Raw genomic sequence first — 15,748 nt, forward strand, 5'->3', positions numbered from 1 at the left:
CTACAATAACATTAGCTGCCCCGCCCATGCTGCTGACACACTTGGGCTACGCAATCTCTCAACCTTATAAACAGTTTGCCTTTAGAGGTTAATCCCCCTTTTTCCTAATGACGACCACTTGTGTTGCGATCGAAACGTCGTGGTTTTTGTTTTTATTTTATTCAGGTTAGAACCAGGCTACAGTCTACATTACAGACTGCCAGTACGCTCAATCAGTTTAATAATCATTGCTACAGTCTACATCATAGACTGACAATACGCTCACCAGTTTATTTATTTATTTATTTTTCATATATTTTTTTCCCTTTATGTTTTTCTTTTATAATCTACGTGACTTTACCGAAAGAACCGAAGAATAGTAAAAAGTATCATTATATTAAATAAATGAGACCAGACATGAGGTAGTGTATGTTGTTTATTCTGTTAAAAGTGACTTGTACTCGATTAACTTCTTGAATGAGTCAAGAACAGCACAGTAAATATTGATTTAGCATGTTTGCTATATAATGGTTCGTGCTACTATAAATGATTCAGATTGTTTAGCTGATGGGTGTATTCAGTTCATGTTAAAGCGTTTATCCAATTTGCAGGGGCGGTCATGATTGTGGGTTATCGCTGAGAAGTCAATACGTTAAATGCATCAATATTGTTGAATGTTCTTCACGTTGTATCTTTATGGGAACGAATCATTACCAGTTGGGAACCGAGAAGGGCAGACGCACGCTTCCGCACCACGTGGACTGACGCTTCTTGATCACACGTTTCAAGTTGGAGTTTCAGAATAAAGTGGAACCGACCTGGGCCAAGTCTCCAAGTCCATCGTTGAGTGCATGCCCGACACCCGGGTTCACTGGTACACCATGTATCTTTAAACCAATTAAATATACAGCCACGGAACTCTTAAGAGTTCCCAAGTGCTACACCAACGTTGGCCCAACGTTGTAAATACCTGTCCCCCATCACCCCTGCCTCCCCAGCCCCCCTCAAACTCATCTTCCACTCCAAACTGCCATTTACCTGCTCTCACTTAATTTTATTTTAAACCACAATTGAGGCATTAAACGTACAATGGCAGTGGCTTCTAAACAATGGGACTGTTGACAAGAGTTGATGTACAACGTGGATGTTAACGTGGGTAATCTACATTACAAATATTCTTGGTTCTTTCGGTAAAGTCACGTAAAAGGGAAACAATAAAATAATAAAACATATAAAACAATACAATTTATTATTTTATTGTTTCCCTTCTACGTGAATTTACATTACAAATGTTAACACGAACCAATGTACATTCGGAATTTGATCCTTCAAATACCCCATTAAAAACATTCATGATCACAGTCGGGGATTAAAGACTTAATATCTCAGCAATTATGGGTAAGGACCCAGTAAAAATGCAACTCTTGGGGCCAGCGTTCGTTCCAACGTCAACCCACGTGGGCCAGATATCTTCGTGTTTACTGGGGAAAGATGTCACCAAGATGACACATCTGCAACCAATCTTATCGTTTCATCTTCGGACGTTTCGACAACCAATCATGAGTCCTTTTTAATTCCTGTCAATATTTTTTTTTTATTCCTGATAGGGATTAAAAAAGGCGACAACTTGTGGACCAGTGGGAATTATCCATTGTTAATGTCCGGCGATGAAAACACTATGGTTAGAGAAGTATCGTCTTGGTTACATCTTTCCTTACCAATAATTGTTTCGATATGAAATGCTACATTCTATCCCAAACACTTGCACATATACTGATCTCATCATGCCATTCTCTGTCGTGGTCATCCTTGGTGAATTTTCTCATTCACCCCATACGCAAACAAAACATTACATGATGACACACACATTAGGAATTAAGTATTTATTGTATAAATCCATATAAAGACAGGCATTGTCATTTATCTGTATTTACACATTTTACAAGGCACCCATTTTATTTTTCTCACGCAAAAAAACTATTCCTGCCATTCCTCTGCCTCATCCCAACTATGTTTGTGATACTAACTTCCCTCTGCTGCAATAAAAATATATGCTATGAACTGTGCTAGACACCAAAATATAGTACATAATGGCATACTAGTACGGTACGCAAACAACCAGGTGAACATTATGTTAAAACACAATTACAATTAAATGACTGAAACTAATACTTTAAAAGCAGGCACAAACATTTTTAAAATAAGCCTAAATGCATATAAAAAGTGCGTAATTAAACATGTTATAAAATATACAATGTGTCAGCAAAACTATAACAATCGTGTGCTTTATGCAAAGCAAATAAAATATGGTTAATTGTACGGCCACTTCAGTGATACTCTGCAATAAAGTACCCAATAAACATGGCACGTTTGAACAACGTTAGAGCAACGTTGGGGCAACGTTGGGGCAACATTGGAATGACAGTTTCAACCACAATCCAACGTTGGCCCAGTGTTTCGTGTTTATTGGGACAGTACTCTCGTTGTACCAATACAAAAATGCTTATTTTGAGAGAACGTAGTACAAACATTAAACTCCACCACGCAGTGCAATCAAAATAAAGGAACCTTATTGACGGCAGATCCAGGAGAGAGGTCCACGATTGATGTGATATTGCGTTATTTCCATGGCTATTATCCTATATTGGTATGGCATTTGTGTATGTTCATGGAAATTGAACATTTCAATAAATTGTAACTCGTGTATTTCAGGTTAATTAAATGCAGGTAAAGTGGTAGATTTTGCAAGCCTAAAAATGCACTATTCTGATGTATTAATATGCACAAATGTTATGACGTGCACCATTGCTGAAACAGTACATTTGCTTAAACATTTATACTCCCAATATCCACGCAATATGATCGTGTCAATTTATACACCTGAATATCGAACCATTAAAGTACACCAGATTTGTAAAAATTCATTTTTAATTCAGCTAGATCAGTATGGAAGTGGATAAATTCTGCTTGGGTTTTTAAAAAATATATATATATTTCGGACAAGTGTTTCAACAGGTGTAAAATCTCAAGTTTCAGTGACCACACACATTGCCTAGTGATTAAAATAAACGTGAAAACTGCTGCCTTAGCTTTATATACAAAATATGAAACGGCAAAACTCATCAACAGTACCAAAAATAAAGAATGTATTCTAACATGCATGACATGCTAAGCAGCCAATTTGTTTTTAAATTATAATGCAGTTTAGACAGTCGCAAGATGGTTGTGTTTTTCCAAAGCACATGGGCTGCAAAGGGGGGAGGGTTGGATGTTTGTTCAAATAAACAAGTACATTACGTCACATGTCCGACTGTCACATATCCGACCCTACAAATTAACTGCAACCACTCAGTCGCAGTCTTTTGTGCATGGTGGTGTAGATGTAATTTTTCTATAGATGTTTACATATCTGACCTTTTGACATTATCCACCTGTATCTTAGGCCCGAGCGAGTCAGATATGCGATGGTTACCGTACAGTATTGCGTCAAACGTAACTTTGTCATATACACATTATAACTGTGATGTGTATAATCGTGGATTAGTACACCATAATAAAATAGCAATTTATATATACAACTCCACCACAGTGGTGGTCACACAAGTATCCGTTCATTATATATATTTTACTTCGTTACAGAATATGGTTACTGATAGTACATTGGATGTTTCTGTAGATGTAAGATAGGTCCACAGGACACTTACACCAAGAGACAGTTTTGATCACTGTTTTTGGGGTCTACATATATTACAAATTTCTTTACTTTGTTACTTTTTTTCTTTTAATTGCAGTTATTACATGTGCTTTTGAAATAAAATCCATCAACCTCAATTATTGTTATCTGATAGATTGGCAATGTTTAGGGGGTCTAACATCACGTGCTAAATGACACATTTGGTTCTCACAAACGGTTGAATACAGAAGATGCGGAAGCTCATTAATGTTAAAATAGAATACAAAAATGGTTAACAATTAGTTACGAGCATTATGAAACAGGAAATCTTAAATATTTTCACCTTCAAATATGTTAACTTACTTTATTTCTTTAACACAGGTCAGATAAATTAATCGACTATTCATTTGTTGTGGGCCTTGACTGGTGACAAAACAAGTTAACAGATCAGGTGTGTCAGGCATGATAATTCCAATTGCCATGTTAAAACTACTGTATAAAAAAAAGTGTATGAAAAAGATATCAAAGAAGGATGACCAATCCAAGTATTTGGTTTTATTTACAGTTTTCAGTATTGCGCCTTCTAAGTTATGAAAAGCCAATTTTTGGTAGTCCGATCTTAATTCCTGTTCCCGTGTCCAGATCGTCTTGTGAGCCAGAAGACATTCGCACGTCAGGGGAGCTGAGTTTAAGCTTGCCAGATGCGTCAGCATCCCCAGAAATGTTTGCGAACCCTTTCTTCTTTGAGGGACCCACAGAAAACCCTGGGAGTTTGAACTTATGCTTACTCTTCTTGCCAGCAAGGTCTGCTTCATCATCTTGCACATGAAGGTCAAGAGTGCCAGAACGTCCATGTAATTTTGGATCACCAGAAATTTCAGCACCATGTCCAGCAATGGTATAAGAGCCTTTTGATGAAAATCCTGATTGGACATTTGGTGATTTCAAAGATAAGTCACTATGATCTAATTCCCCAAGATCTGCATTAACTTTTGGCCCTCTAAAATTCACACCTGGGGAAGAGTAATTTCCCTTTACTTGTGGAGAAGAACCATCTAGGTCAATATTTGCTTCAGGAGTTCTGATTTTAGGTCCAGAAAACCCAAATGTAGGTGTTTTCATGTCGGGGCCCTTAAAGTGACCCTTTGGTCCTTTAACATCGAGGTCAGTATCAAGGTCAATACTTCCTTTTGGTGCTCTGAAATTAATATCTGGTGCATGCAAATCACCTTCCATATTTGGTCCAGAATAATTCAAACGTCCTCCCATATTTGGTACATTCGCATCTGCATCAAAAGAAGGCGTCTTTAAATTTGGCATGTTAGTTTTAACTTTTGGACCTTTGAGATTAACGTTTGGGGATTCAGCATCAAAATCAGCATCAAAATCTGGTCCAGATGCTTTTGGTAAAGATACGTTAAATTTGGGCATCTTTAAATGAGGTACTTTCATGTTTCCTCCTGGTCCATCAAAGTCAATATTAGGTCCACTAATATTACCACCAATATTTGGACCTTTAAGATGAACGTCAGGGGTATCCAAATTGGAATTGAGTTTTGGAGCTTTCATGCCTCCTCCCAGTTTTGGCCCCGATATATTTAAATCTGCATCAGGAAGATCCACATCAAAATCACCATCTGGGCCTGATATCTTTGGCTTTGACATACCAAAAGAAGGCATGTGAAACTTGCCTTTCGGTCCTTTGAGATCAACATCAGGGGCATCGAAATTGGCATTGACCTTTGGTGCTTTCATGCCTCCACCCAGTTTTGAGCCAGAAATGTTTAAATCTGCATCTGGAAGATCCGCATCAAAATCACCATCTGGGCCTGATATCTTTGGCTTTGACATACCAAAAGAAGGCATGTGAAACTTGCCTTTCGGTCCTTTGAGATCAACATCAGGGGCATCGAAATTGGCATTGACCTTTGGTGCTTTCATGCCTCCTCCCAGTTTTGGGCCAGAAATGTTTAAATCTGCATCTGGAAGATCCGCATCAAAATCACCATCTGGGCCTGACATCTTTGGCTTTGACATACCAAAAGAAGGCATGTGAAACTTGCCTTTCGGTCCTTTGAGATCAACATCAGGGGCATCGAAATTGGCATTGACCTTTGGTGCTTTCATGCCTCCTCCCAGTTTTGGGCCAGAAATGTTTAAATCTGCATCTGGAAGATCCGCATCAAAATCACCATCTGGGCCTGATATCTTTGGCTTTGACATACCAAAAGAAGGCATGTGAAACTTGCCTTTCGGTCCTTTGAGATCAACATCAGGGGCATCGAAATTGGCATTGACCTTTGGTGCTTTCATGCCTCCTCCCAGTTTTGGGCCAGAAATGTTTAAATCTGCATCTGGAAGACCCACATCAAAATCACCATCAGGGCCTGATATTTTTGGCTTTGAAATACCGAAAGAAGGCATGTGAAACTTGCCTTTCGGTCCTTTGAGATCAACATCAGGGGCATCGAAATTGGCATTGACCTTTGGTGCTTTGAGGTCTCCTCCCAGTTTTGGGCCAGAAATGTTTAAATCTGCATCTGGAAGATCTGCATCAAAATCACCATCTGGGCCTGATATCTTTGGCTTTGACATACCAAAAGAAGGCATGTGAAACTTGCCTTTCGGTCCTTTGAGATCAACATCAGGGGCATCGAAATTGGCATTGACCTTTGGTGCTTTGAGGTCTCCTCCCAGTTTTGGGCCAGAAATGTTTAAATCTGCATCTGGAAGATCCGCATCAAAATCACCATCTGGGCCTGATATCTTTGGCTTTGACATACCAAAAGAAGGCATGTGAAACTTGCCTTTCGGTCCTTTGAGATCAACATCAGGGGCATCGAAATTGGCATTGACCTTTGGTGCTTTCATGCCTCCTCCCAGTTTTGGGCCAGAAATGTTTAAATCTGCATCTGGAAGACCCACATCAAAATCACCATCTGGGCCTGATATCTTTGGCTTTGACATACCAAAAGAAGGCATGTGAAACTTGCCTTTTGGACCTTTGAGATCAACATCAGGGGCATCGAAATTGGCATTGACCTTTGGTGCTTTGAGGTCTCCTTCAAAGTGTGGTCCAGATATATCTAGGCCACCTTTCACCTTTGGCATTTTCAGATTTGCATCAAGATCTGGTCCAGATAATTTTGGCCCAGACATATTGAATGTTGGCATCTTTAAGTTAGGTCCTTTAATGCCTGCTTCTGGTCCATCAAGGTCAAGGTTAGGTCCACTAAGTTTTCCACCAATTTTTGGAGTTGAAACATCGAAATTTCCTTTTGGTGCTTTCAGGTCCACATCAAAATCTGGACCATGAAGCTTTGGTCCAGAGATTCCAAACTTTGGCATGGATATTTTAGGTTTTTTTAATTTTAGATCTGGACCTTGAATGTCAAAGTCTGGTGCATTGGCATCCAATCCAATGTCTGGGGCCTTAAAATCAACATTCGGAGACTTCAGGTCAATATTTCCTTTCATATTAGGCATTTTCATATCCAAATTAGGATTAGGCATATCCAAGTCTGCTGTGGGAGCTTTTGCTTTTGATCCTGAGAAACCAACTTTGGGAAACTTAAATTTAGATTTTTTCAATGTTCCGTGAGGACCAGTAATATCGATGTTTGGAGACTCCATATTAATATCAAGTGCAGGAGTTTTAGGTGTCTTCAAACCCCCTTCAATGTTCACATCAGGAATACTTGCTGCTCCTTTAATATTAGGTGTGTTCAGATCAACATTAAGATCTGGAACAGATATTTTCTTACCAGCAGTACCAAACTTTGGCAATTTGAATTTTGGTGACTTAGTTTTAATATCAGGCCCTTCTAATGACAGGTTAGGACTATCAATGTTGACTTTTGGTTGTTTAATTCCAATATTTGGTCCTTTAAGGTCCACTTTTGGCATGTCAACTCTTCCTCCTATCTTTGGACCAGATAGGTTAAGATCAGCATCTGGCAGATTAACATCAAAATCACCATCTGGCCCTGATATCTTTGGCTTTGATATACCAAAAGAAGGCATGTGAAACTTGCCCTTTGGACCTTTGACATCAATATCTGGAGCTTCCAAATCAGCATTCAGTTTTGGTGCTTTGAGGTTTGCATCAATATGTGGTGCAGAAAGATCTAGCCCACCTTTTATCTTTGGCATTTTAAGATCTACATCTGGCCCAGATAATTTTGGCCCAGACATATTGAATTTAGGCATTTTTAAGTGAGGTCCTTTGATGTTTCCTCCTGGTGCATCAAGATCAATGTTAGGTCCGCTAATTTTTCCACCTATATTAGGAGCAGAAATATCTCCTTTAGGTGCTTTGAGGTCAACGTCAAGATTTGGGGCATGCAGTTTGGGACCAGAGATCTTGGGCATTGAAAATTTTGGCTTCTTTAAGTTTATATCTGGACCATCAAGATCAATATTGGGAGCCTTGAGATCAACCTTTGGTGTTTTGATACCTCCCCCTAATTTGGGCCCAGATATATTCAAATCTGCATCTGGAAGATTCACATCAAAATCACCATCTGGACCTGATATGTTTGGCTTTGACATACCAAAAGAAGGCATCTTCAAATCTGGCATGTTAAACTTGCCTTTTGGACCTTTGAGATCAATGTCAGGAGCATCCAAATTGGCATTGAATTTTGGAGCTTTAATGCCTCCACCCAATTTTGGTCCAGAAATGTTTAAATCTGCATCTGGAAGATTTACATCAAAGTCTCCATCTGGTCCTGACAATTTTGGCTTTGATATACCAAAAGAAGGCATATGAAACTTGCCTTTAGGACCTTTTACATCAATATCTGGAGCCTCCAAATCAGCATTTAATTTTGGTGCTTTGAGATCTCCTTCAATACGTGGGGCAGAAATATCTAGGCCCCCTTTCATCTTTGGCATTTTAAGATCCACATCAAGATTTGGGCCAGATAATTTTGGTCCTGACATATTGAATTTAGGCATTTTTAAGTGAGGTCCTTTGATGTTCCCTCCTGGTGCATCAAGGTCAATGTTAGGTCCACTAATTTTTCCACCTATATTTGGAGCAGAAATATCAATATCTCCTTTAGGTGCTTTGAGGTCAACGTCAAGATTTGGGGCATGCAGTTTGGGACCAGAGATCTTGGGCATTGAAAACTTTGGTTTATTTAAATTTATATCCGGACCTTCAAGATCAATATTCGGAGCCTTGAGATCAACCTTTGGTGTTTTGATACCTCCTCCCAGTTTGGGCCCAGATATATTCAAATCTGCATCTGGAAGATTAACATCAAAATCACCATCTGGACCTGAAATCTTTGGCTTTGACATACCAAAAGAAGGCATCTTCAAATCTGGCATATTAAATTTGCCTTTTGGACCTTTGAGATCAATGTCAGGAGCATCCAAATCAGCATTGAATTTTGGGGCTTTAATGCCTCCACCCAATTTTGGTCCAGAAATGTTTAAATCTGCATCTGGAAGATTCACATCAAAATCACCATCTGGACCTGAAATCTTTGGCTTTGACATACCAAAAGAAGGCATCTTCAAATCTGGCATGTTAAATTTGCCTTTTGGACCTTTGAGATCAATGTCAGGAGCATCCAAATCGGCATTTAATTTTGGAGCCTTGAGATCTCCTTCAAAATGTGGTGCAGATATATCTAGGCCTCCTTTCATCTTTGGCATTTTAAGGTTTGCATCAAGGTCTGGGCCAGATAACTTTGGCCCAGACAGATTGAATTTAGGCATTTTTAAGTGAGGTCCTTTGATGTTCCCTCCTGGTGCATCAAGGTCAATGTTAGGTCCACTAATTTTTCCACCTATATTTGGAGCAGAAATATCAATATCTCCTTTAGGCGCTTTGAGGTCAACGTCAAGATTTGGGGCATGCAGTTTGGGACCAGAGATCTTGGGCATTGAAAACTTGGGTTTCTTTAAATTTATATCTGGACCTTCAAGATCAATATTCGGAGCCTTGAGATCAACCTTTGGTGTTTTGATACCTCCCCCCAGTTTGGGCCCAGATATATTCAAATCTGCATCTGGAAGATTCACATCAAAATCACCATCTGGACCTGATATGTTTGGCTTTGACATACCAAAAGAAGGCATCTTCAAATCTGGCATGTTAAACTTGCCTTTTGGACCTTTGAGATCAATGTCAGGAGCATCCAGATCGGCATTGAATTTTGGAGCTTTAATGCCTCCACCCAATTTTGGTCCGGAAATATTTAAATCTGCATCTGGAAGATTCACATCAAAGTCACCATCTGGACCTGATATCTTTGGCTTTGACATACCAAATGAAGGCATCTTCAAATCTGGCACGTTAAACTTGCCTTTTGGACCTTTGAGATCAATGTCAGGAGCATCCACATCGGCATTGAATTTTGGACCTTTAATGCCTCCACCCAATTTTGGTCCGGAAATGTTTAAATCTGCATCTGGAAGATTCACATCAAAGTCACCATCTGGACCTGATATCTTTGGCTTTGACATACCAAAAGAAGGCATCTTTAAATCTGGCATGTTAAACTTGCCTTTTGGTCCTTTGAGATCAATGTCAGGGGCATCCAGATCGGCATTGAATTTTGGAGCTTTAATGCCTCCACCCAATTTTGGTCCGGAAATATTTAAATCTGCATCTGGAAGATTCACATCAAAGTCACCATCTGGACCTGATATCTTTGGCTTTGACATACCAAAAGAAGGCATCTTTAAATCTGGCATGTTAAATTTGCCTTTTGGACCTTTGAGATCAATGTCAGGGGCATCCAGATCGGCATTGAATTTTGGAGCTTTAATGCCTCCACCCAATTTTGGCCCGGAAATGTTTAAATCTGCATCTGGAAGATTCACATCAAAGTCACCATCTGGACCTGATATCTTTGGCTTTGACATACCAAAAGAAGGCATCTTTAAATCTGGCATGTTAAACTTGCCTTTTGGACCTTTGAGATCAATGTCAGGGGCATCCAGATCGGCATTGAATTTTGGAGCTTTAATGCCTCCACCCAATTTTGGCCCGGAAATGTTTAAATCTGCATCTGGAAGATTCACATCAAAATCACCATCTGGACCTGAAATTTTTGGCTTTGACATACCAAAAGAAGGCATCTTTAAATCTGGCATGTTAAACTTGCCTTTTGGTCCTTTGAGATCAATGTCAGGGACATCTAAATCCGCATTCAGTTTTGGAGCCTTGAGATCTCCTTCAAAGTGTGGTGCAGATATATCTAGGCCTCCTTTCATCTTTGGTGTTTTAAGGTTTGCATCAAGGTCTGGGCCAGATAACTTTGGCCCAGACAGATTGAATTTAGGCATTTTTAAGTGAGGACCTTTGATGCTCCCTCCTGGTCCATCAAGGTCAATGTTAGGTGCACTAAATTTTCCACCAATATTGGGAGCAGAAATATCAAAATCTCCCTTTGGTGCTTTAAGGTCCACATCCAGATCTGGGGCATTAAGTTTTGGACCAGACATCTTGGGCATTGAAAACGTTGGCTTTTTCAACTTTAAATCGGGACCATGAAGGTCGATATCCGGTGCATCAACATTTAATCCAATATTCGGAGCTTTGAGATCAACCTTTGGTTTTTTTATACCTCCCCCCAGTTTGGGCCCAGATATATTCAAATCTGCATCTGGAAGATTCACATCAAAGTCACCATCTGGACCTGATATGTTTGGCTTTGACATGCCAAAAGAAGGCATCTTCAAATCTGGCATGTTAAACTTCCCTTTTGGACCTTTGAGATCAATGTCAGGAGCATCCAAATCGGCATTGAATTTTGGAGCTTTAATGCCTCCACCCAATTTTGGTCCAGAAATGTTTAAATCTGCATCTGGAAGATTCACATCAAAGTCACCATCTGGACCTGATATCTTTGGCTTTGACATACCAAAAGAAGGCATCTTCAAATCTGGCATGTTAAACTTGCCTTTTGGACCTTTGAGATCAATGTCAGGAGCATCCAAATCGGCATTTAATTTTGGAGCTTTAATGCCTCCACCCAATTTTGGTCCAGAAATGTTTAAATCTGCATCTGGAAGATTCACATCAAAGTCACCATCTGGACCTGATATCTTTGGCTTTGACATACCAAAAGAAGGCATCTTCAAATCTGGCATGTTAAACTTGCCTTTTGGACCTTTGAGATCAATGTCAGGAGCATCCAAATCGGCATTTAATTTTGGAGCCTTGAGATCTCCTTCAAAATGTGGTGCAGATATATCTAGGCCTCCTTTCATCTTTGGCATTTTAAGGTTTGCATCAAGGTCTGGGCCAGATAACTTTGGCCCAGACAGATTGAATTTAGGCATTTTTAAGTGAGGTCCTTTGATGCTCCCTCCTGGTCCGTCAAGGTCAATGTTGGGTCCACTAACATTTCCACCAATATTTGGAGCAGAAATATCGAAATCTCCCTTTGGTGCTTTAAGGTCCACATCCAGATCTGGGGCATTAAGTTTTGGACCAGACATCTTGGGCATTGAAAACGTTGGCTTCTTCAACTTTAAATCAGGACCATGAAGGTCGATATCTGGTGCATTCACATCAAATCCAATATTCGGGGCCTTCAGATCAACCTTTGGTTTTTTTATACCTCCTCCAAGTTTGGGTCCTGATAAATTAAAATCTGCATCTGGAAGATTTACATCAAAGTCACTATCTGGACCTGATATCTTTGGCTTTGACATGCCAAAAGAAGGCATCTTTAAATCTGGCATGTTAAACTTGCCTTTGGGACCTTTGAGATCAATGTCAGGGGCATCTAAATCCGCATTTAGTTTTGGACCTTTGAAATCCCCTTCAATGTGTGGTGCAGATATATCTAGGCCTCCCTTCATCTTTGGCATTTTAAGGTTTGCATCAAGATCTGGCCCAGACAATTTTGGACCAGACAGATTGAATTTAGGCATTTTTAAGTGAGGACCTTTGATGCTCCCTCCTGGTCCATCTAGGTCAATGTTAGGTCCACTTAAATTTCCACCAATATTTGGAGCAGAAATATCGAAATCTCCCTTTGGTGCTTTAAGATCAACATCCAGATCTGGGGCATGAAGTTTTGGACCAGACATCTTTGGCATGGAAAATGTCGGCTTCTTCAACTTTACATCTGGACCATGAAGATCAATATTCGGTTCATCAACATCTAATCCAATATTTGGTGCCTTGAGATTTAATTTAGGTGTTTTGACACCTCCTCCTATCTTTGGCCCAGATAGGTTAAGATCAGCATCTGGCAGATTAACATCAAAATCACCATCTGGCCCTGATATCTTTGGCTTTGATAGACCAAAAGAAGGCATGTGAAACTTGCCCTTTGGACCTTTGACATCAATATCTGGAGCTTCCAAATCAGCATTCATTTTTGGTGCTTTGAGGTTTGCATCAATATGTGGTGCAGAAAGATCTAGCCCACCTTTCATCTTTGGCATTTTAAGATCTACATCTGGCCCAGACAATTTTGGCCCAGCCACATTGAATTTTGGCATTTTTAAGTGAGGACCTTTGATGCTCCCTCCTGGTCCATCAAGGTCAATGTTAGGTCCACTAAAATTTCCACCAATATTTGGGGCAGAAATATCAAGATCTCCCTTCGGTGCTTTAAGGTCGACATCTACGTTTGGGCCATGAATCTTCGGACCGGACATTCCAAACTTTGGCATGGAAAATTTTGATTTTTTAAATTTTGCATCAGGACTGTGAATATCAATGTCAGGTGCATCAACATCCAATCCCATCTTTGGGGCTTTAAGATCAACTTTCGGTGATTTTATTTTCCCCCCAAAGTTTGGTGAAGATATATCTAAATTAGCATCTGGAAGATTTACATCAAAATCACCCTCTGGCCCTGATAGTTTTGGCTTTGACATACCAAATGAAGGCTTATTTAATTCTGGCATATTAATCTTGCCTTTGGGGCCTTTTACTCGAATGTCCGGGGCTTCCAAATCAGCATTCAGTTTTGGTGCTTTGATGCCTCCCTCAATGTTAGGTGCTGATATATTTATATCTCCTTTTGCCTTTGGCTTTTTGAGGTCTAAATCAAGATCTGGTCCAGAAACTTTTGGTCCAGACAAACTGAACTTGGGCATTTTCAATTTTGTCCCTTTAATACTTCCTTCAGGGCCATCAAGATCAAAGTCAGGCCCACTAACCTTTCCCCCTACCTTCGGAGCAGACAGATTAACATTTCCCTTTGGTGATTTTAGATCAACGTCAACATCTGGTCCATGTACCTTGGATCCAGACAAACTAAATTTTGGCATCGTTAGTTTGGGTTTTTTTAATTTTGCTTCGGGTGCGTTAACATCAATATTCGGTGCATCAATGTCCAATCCAACGTTTGGTCCTTTGATATCAGCCTTTGGCATTTTCATGTTACCCCCTATTTTGGGTGCTGAAACATCAAAGTCTGGACCTTCAATTCTTCGTGCAGGAACATTTACATTTCCCATTGGTGCTTTGAAATCAATATGTGGCATCTGAACCTTTTGTGACCCTGACAACCCAAATTTTGGTAATGTCATTTTCGGTAATCCAATTGTTGAGTATGTTCCTTCATTTTTCATACGAGGATTATTCATGTCAATATTGGGACCCTTTACATTTGGTCCAGATATACCAACATTGGGTGATCTGAATTTACCCTCTGACCCTTCGAATGTAATTTCATGTGGCCCAAGTGTGTAACTTGTTGCCTTTGGCTTCACTCTGAAGTCCCCTGTGGCATCACCAGAAACACTGGCGCTCCCAAAGCTTGGAAGTGTTGCGTCAAATTCTCCACGTTTTCTTGGTGCCTGTGGACCTTTAAAATAGAGCGAAGTTGAGTAATTTCCTTCCGGAGCCTCCATCTGAAACAAAACACAAAACAGTTTACGCTTTAACAAGTGTATAAAGTGCATTATAAACATAGCTTACATGAATAAAAACAAGTGATACACAAGCAAGCATGAAATGAGTTAAATGATGACGCCACCCTGCTGCTCTATTTCAGACCGAGAGCAAGTGAGGGCTTTACCATTCTGGCGAATTGCCCGATGGTGCTGGATGTAATTACCAGCGAAACGTCGTATTCAAACTGTAAATGTTGTGGATTCACTCTTCAACACACCGGTGGGCTAAAGTAGTGAACTATTTGTCTTTTGTCAACGTGACACTTTTTTGCTGATTGGCCGTGTCGGGTGGTGGAGGGTTATGACACATTAATAAATAACGCGATCTAACCCAAAAACCTTTATTATGAACAAGCAAGCATATGTAAATACCGAAATGTCTATAATCATGGGTGTTTTTGAGTGCACAAATATATGTATAAAGTGACTCTGTTTATGATTGCTTATATGGGGGCATGTACATATGAATTGTTATCAATGTTTAACAATCGTGTTTTAAACAACACAAGTGTAGCGTTGTAAATATTGACGAATAAACTTCTTTATGAGGCACACGTTGTTTATTGTCTTTCACTACAGGGTCCCTAGCAGGAAGGGTATATCGGTCCCCCGATACCTGGGCGCTATGGCCTCCGGACTATACGGGACCTAACTCTGGTCACCCGTTCCCTATCGTCCTCCGGCTAGGACCTAGGGGAGGCTAACTGACCCCGACCACCTGGTCCCTGGGTCCTGACCACTGTCCTCACTGAGCTCTACAGCCCTTAGAAGGGCTGTAGAGCTTGGGGTCCAGGGTCCTGTCTGCCAGGGACCTATTCTCCCTTGACCACTGGCCTCACTGAGCCCTTAGAAGGGCTGTAGAGCTTGGGGTCCAGGGTCATGTCTGCCAGGGACCTATTCTCCCTTGACCACTGTCCTCACTGAGCTCCAGCCCTTAGAAGGGCTGTAGAGCTTGGGGTCCAGGGTCCTATTCTCCAGCCCGGTCTTCTGTCTTCGGCGTGTAGATAACTGAGCCAGAGCTCTCTGAGCTCTCTGAGCTCTGGCTCATTTACCCGTTCGTGGCCGGCTCCGCCCTGACCACGCCTTCCTTCTGGAACCTTCTGGAAGGTGACATCATTCCCCCGGTTCCTCCCCCACCCGGGGGCCCCGGGAATGTGTCCTAGGATCCGTTAACCAGGATTCGCCGTTGGCCTCTCTCTGGCCCATGGCATTTGC

At 40.6% G+C, this 15,748-nt stretch overlaps 1 long non-coding RNA gene across 2 annotated transcripts in view; it reads right to left on the reverse strand.

The window, feature by feature from the left end:
• Positions 1-1,847: 1,847 nt before the first annotated feature.
• The window catches only part of LOC116943321 (uncharacterized), a 47,933-nt gene continuing 34,032 nt past the window's right edge, over positions 1,848-15,748 (reverse strand). For both annotated transcript variants that reach the window (XR_012941911.1, XR_012941910.1), the window contains exon 6: positions 1,848-14,491. This is a non-coding gene — a long non-coding RNA (uncharacterized LOC116943321). The remainder of the gene's footprint in view (positions 14,492-15,748) is intronic.

This window comes from Petromyzon marinus, chromosome 17 (assembly GCF_048934315.1).
Source record: "Petromyzon marinus isolate PM22_M1 ecotype Great Lakes invasive population chromosome 17, UKy_Petmar_22M1.pri1.0, whole genome shotgun sequence".
Taxonomy (NCBI): Eukaryota; Metazoa; Chordata; class Hyperoartia; order Petromyzontiformes; family Petromyzontidae; genus Petromyzon; species Petromyzon marinus.